This window comes from Ammospiza nelsoni, chromosome 3 (genome assembly GCF_027579445.1).
Source record: "Ammospiza nelsoni isolate bAmmNel1 chromosome 3, bAmmNel1.pri, whole genome shotgun sequence".
In the NCBI taxonomy this organism is placed as follows: domain Eukaryota; kingdom Metazoa; phylum Chordata; class Aves; order Passeriformes; family Passerellidae; genus Ammospiza; species Ammospiza nelsoni.
The window spans coordinates 28,148,124-28,153,767 of record NC_080635.1 but is presented as its reverse complement, the minus strand read 5'-3'; positions in this window follow the sequence as shown (position 1 = coordinate 28,153,767).

Genomic DNA, 5,644 nt, shown 5'->3' with positions numbered 1-5,644 from the left:
AAACTAGGCTGGGAAATGTGCCAGTTTAGTGAGTCTCTGAATTTATATTTCACATATTCTGATGATAAGGCAGCAATTACTGTTGCTAATACCTCACTATTCAAACAAGGATTTATTTTAAAGTAGAGTGACTCAGTCACAGCATCAGGCTCATTTCAAACTCAGGCTGACACCACTGCATAAACAAAATATGCCTGATCTTTCAAAGGTTTCTTTGGAATTCGAATAACAAACAAACCAAACTAAATCAATCTAAAAATCGGTAGAATAACTGTTCCCTTATATCAGATTTTTTTACTTCCCATCCTTTAGGAAACAATGCTTTTGAAAGCCATAAAATGAGGGCTATTCATCACTGAAATGTCATGTCATCACTTTTTCAAAAGCCTCCCACAGAAAGACAGACAATGTAAGATGTCAGAGTAAAGTCTTTGCTTAATCCAATTAGCATTTAAATATTTTGATCAATAAAATATGACAATTAGACTGGGCTAGAAGCCAACTCCCTGAGAGCCACGCCTTTTGTCACACATAGTCTTACTTGCACTGTTGTGTTACAGAACAGTAGTAAACATATCAGAACAGTAAACATCCATGACACAATTTGGAAGCTGTATCAACTTAAAATCTTTACCTTCTATGGCAGCAAAAGAAGCAACCAAAAATCAACAGCAAGTAATGATTTCCTGGAGACTGGGCTGGTTATGATATATTTAAGATGCATGTGACCATTAGCCAGTAGAAAATGGCATATGGGAGCTCTATGTGTTTGCATGTGACCTGAAACAGTTAACAATCCTGATATTGAATCATCAGCACCGTGATGACACAGAAAACAAACCCTCCTCAACATTTGTTTTCCCAATGGCACTTGGCAGATGAGCACACAACAAGTGCATTTGCTGGAAGTGCTGATGCCTAATCAGTCACTAACACTGCTAAGTTCAGTTTGCATCTTCTAGTGCAAAGAGAAAGGAAGGAGTAGTTTTGAGAAGCTTTCTACTAGATAGCCAGTCTGAAAATGGCTGCCTAATTAGTTAGTTATTTGGTCATTGAATTACCAGTGCCTAAAAAATCTACTTGCTCTTTATCACAAATGGCATCAAGGCAAAAAATCAAATGTCAGTAGTGCTTTCCTGAACCATGTAACAAAGTAACCTTTTACTAGCAATACCCACATGGAGAATACTTCACCCATCTCTTTCTTCAGTTGCTTGGCAAGATTTCAGATTCTTCCAGGTTCCTTGAACACAGCTTTTTCTGTTGCCCTTAAGTGCAAGAAGTAAGCACTCCCTGTCAACAGAGCACTTGCATTTTCTGCATTAGCCAGACATGATGAGCACACATTCTGCAAAGTCAACTATGGCCCCTCCCATAAAAGTTGATAAAAAACCAGTTCCTGACGAAATTTCAGATGACAACTTCATCCATAAAAGCACACATCTGGGAGGAAGACAGGCAGTACAAAACCAACTGGTCTTCATATGAGGAACAGCTATAAATCCAACAAGAAGAAAAACAAAAAACACATGGGTCTGTTACTTGTAAGAGCTGCCATGAGGCTTTCTCATACTGTCCAACCAGTTCTGATGACTGGGAGAGCAAAAATACTTTAGCTTAATAGCAAACCTCAACTGTGAAGCAGCAATGTTTTCATTCTCCCATGATATTCAGGGAGAGTTTTCCTGTCACCTCTATTCCCTTTTGCACCTGGCCACATTTATTTTCTAAACCAGTGATCAAGTGAGAAACTCATAAGCAAAGGAGGTATGTTCATGATCCCATGCTGAACCAGTGCTCATTGAATAGACAGTTTTATTAAACAACTGGTAGGTCAGTGCCAAAAACCACTCCTGGATTCTTCAACGGCTAAAGCAAATGACAGAAAAAGGCACATCTTTAGGCCATATATACTTACATGAAATCAGCAGATTTCAAGCCCAGTTCCAATCCAAGAAAAGCAGTGATTTGTCAAGGGGAATTCTAAAGAGTTTGGTAGCTCCAGAATTTTGTTCACAGCACAGAGGCCCTATCATAAACTAAATTTTGTCATTATAGATGCAAAGAGCTTGTCTTTGGCTATCATCTTTCAATGAATAATCAATCTCTCATGCTGGGGAACCTTGTGTGTCTAGGAAACTTACAGCTTTCTATTAGGAAAATAAAGCAAAATGGTTCACTGCACCACTTTGAACAGCTGTGTTTCAACTTTTGCATGTAGCTTTAATGACCACTGATAATACAAAGGCACCAGCCATTCTTGCCCAGGACTGTGGGGAGAATGGCAGAGAGTCACAGCCAGAGCATCTCTGAGTGGAGCAGAGCTGGAAGATTTGTCCAATCTGAGGCACTGCAGAGAGATGGGCTGATGATAGGAGTGATGCCAGAACAAGCAGGTGCAACAGACATACAGACATAATATTTGAAACCTGCACACCTCTTACTTTGCCAAAAAAAAAAAAAAAAAAAAAGAAAAAAAAAACAAGGAGGAAGATTTTGGTGCAAGTCCGGGCCATTTTCAAGAAAAACTGAATGCAAAGTGGACAGTGATGTCCTTGTACAAGACAAAGTCTTTCTGGTTATTATTCTGCTGATGAAGGAAGTGGCAAAATCCACCACCACATTTCTACATGAAAACAATTAAAACAGACTTAATGCTTTGGAACAGTATTGCCAAATGATAATTCTTGGATGGTCCTTTCTCCAGCTTCTGCAGCAGGAAGAGGAGGGTTAAAAAAATAAAACAACATGGGAATGAATGGGAGAATACCCTGACACAACAAGGACCCTTCAACAGCTCCTGTTTAATTTTCAGCTGATTGGCTTCTCCAGTCACAGTGACATTATGCAGCTAATCTGTTCTCACTCTGCACCAACAGGCAGAGTACTTGCATTGCTTACACTCAGCTCAGTAATAGTTCTGGCCAATGAGCACACAAAGGAACAGCAAGGACAGTATATACTAAGAATTCAGCAGTACCAAGGAAAATTCTAATCCTACTAAATTTGGCAGCACAAATCTCTTATGTAACCTGTGATTTAGAGGACAGGCTGATCATCTGGGAATATTACTGTGTTCTTCTCAGTACATTAAACAAAATTGGCAATTTTTCATTACAAATTTTGTTTTTCACTGCATACTGTCTCAAGAAAGACATCCCATGCTTACAAAACATTTTTAGCATCAACAATATGCTTTTATATATGACAATTCAATTATACAGAGGGTGTATATAAGTTTAGTAGCTACCCTTAAGTGCTTCTCTGCCAAGGCTGCCTTGAACTGTGGTACATCTCTGAGGCTCAGGAGATGGATGGCTTGAGATCTACATTTAAAGCAGTGAGACTTCAAAATAATGCTCGGAAAATGAGCTTTCCTGAAAGTTGAGTGTTATATCAGCAAAATTTACAGATCTCTGGAAGTGATACTCTCATGAAGCTGAGGAGCTTTGAGAGCTACAGATGAAAGATCCTGAGTGTGTAAAAAAAACACTAAAAAACAGAAGAGTTTGTATGCACGATTAAAAAAATCCCATCAAATCAAAACCTGTCCTTTTACAACAAAAACAGATTCTAACATGCAAAAGCAGCTGTCCAGTAATAAAACAAATGTAAAAAAGCTCAATTCACAAAAAAAAATATGAACCAAGCATCACATTATTTAAATTCCTGTTGTTCTTCAATCTTCAATACTTCCTTCAAAAGGAGGAATTCATTCAATGCCAATATTTATGGAGTGCAATAAACATTCAATTCATTCAAGAATTATGATGCCATGCTTTTGAAATAGAGATACTGGCCAGTTTTAGGAAGAGAAGTTTTATTCACAGAATAGCAAAAATCAATCCTATAGCACATATCCATTAAGGGTGAAGAGTTCAGGGATTATTGGAGAACCTGCCACCTGAAATTGTCACACACACTGCTGACAAGTTTGCTGTGAAACTTGAAGCCAATGACAGACATTTTCTTCTCAACCATATAAAGGATGCGTCATATACACTAATATGGGAATTCCTTGATGTGTTTGGAAACAAGTGGCCAACACCAAGCTATCACCAGCTAGCTAATCCATGTATCTCCATGCAGTTGTTACAGCAGGAGAAGCTTTTGCAATAAAAAGCAGCAGCATTCCTCTCTTTGGGGAGGCCCAGCTCATTCCACTATCCTGACAAAGCTTCTCAGCAAACATAAAATGCCAAAAATAACTACCTCTTCAGCAACTGCAAGGCAGGAAGGCAACAGCAGAGGATAACTGTAACCCAGTGTTCTTCATTTTGCCCTACAGTAGGAACAGCAACTTTTTCAGTTTCCATTAGTCATGTAGTTTCCTCTGTAATCATATGAGAACAAAAAGGAACCCAAAACAGAATCTGTTGATAGGGAAATTCTCATTGGTAGTTTTTCTGTTACAGTTGAAAGACAGTTGCAGAAGCATGAAATTGCCAAGAGGAGGATGCAGGGGAGTAAACACTTTAATAGGTCTAGTAAAAACTTCACCATGCATTAAGAATTAATAATTCTTCGCCCTAAATTAAGAATGAATTAAAAATTAACCGTGAATTAAGAATGAATAATTTTCTTAAAATACATGCAGAGGAATAATTATGCTCCATAACAGGAATTGCTTTAATATGTAGAAACTAAGCAAAAGACAAAAGAATTGCAGAGCCACAGCCAGCCTCTCATGCTCAGAGACTGACTCCTTGTATCAAACCAGAGCTGGAAAGCAGGCAGCCTGCTTTGATCTTTTAAATTTGACATGTATATAAGCAATTACACTACAGAACTCAAACCCAGTATTTAAAAGACAGACTACCTTAGAATATTATGAGACTGAGATATTTAGAAATTGATGCTCATTATTTTATTGCCTTGGGCCACCTGATACCATATGTAAAGTCTCCTTGGGGGCTAACAAGGGAAGAGCTGATCAGTCCTGAAGCCTGTGCTGGTGTTGGATGGGGGGCAGTTCGTTTTCCTCAGTGTTAGTGGGTTACTGGGGCTGTGTTCTGCATTTGTGCTGAACACAGGGTTGATAATACAGAGATGTTTTTGTTATTGCTGAGCAGGCTTACACAGAGCCAAGGCCTTTTCTGCCTTCTGCACTGCCACAATGGGAATGAAGCTGGGGCTGCCCAGGAGGCTGGGAGGAGACACAGCCAGGACAGGTGACCCCAACTGACCAAAGGGACATTCCAGACCATATGACACCATGCTCAGTGGATAAAGTGGGAGGAAGAGGGGCAAGGGGGTTATTCTGAGTGATCAGTTTGTCTTCCCAAGAAACCATAATGGGTGATGGGGCCCTGCTCTCCTGAAGATGGCTGAACACCTGACTGCCCATGGGAAGTAGTGAATTAATTCTCTCTTTTGTTTTCCCTATTAAACTGTCTTTATCCCACATTTTCAGGCTTTTACCCTTCCAATTCTCTCCTCAATCCTGATGGTGGGAGAGTGAGGGAGCAGCAGTGGGGCTTGGTTGCTGGTAGGGCAACACACCAGATTTCACTAGCTTAACAATTTGTGATTTAACCAACCATATTGTAGGCAGAAACAAAATACAACAGGACAATTGCATTAAAATCTGAAGAGCAAGGTCACAATACTTTGGGATTAGAATAATTATAAATACTTACAGACA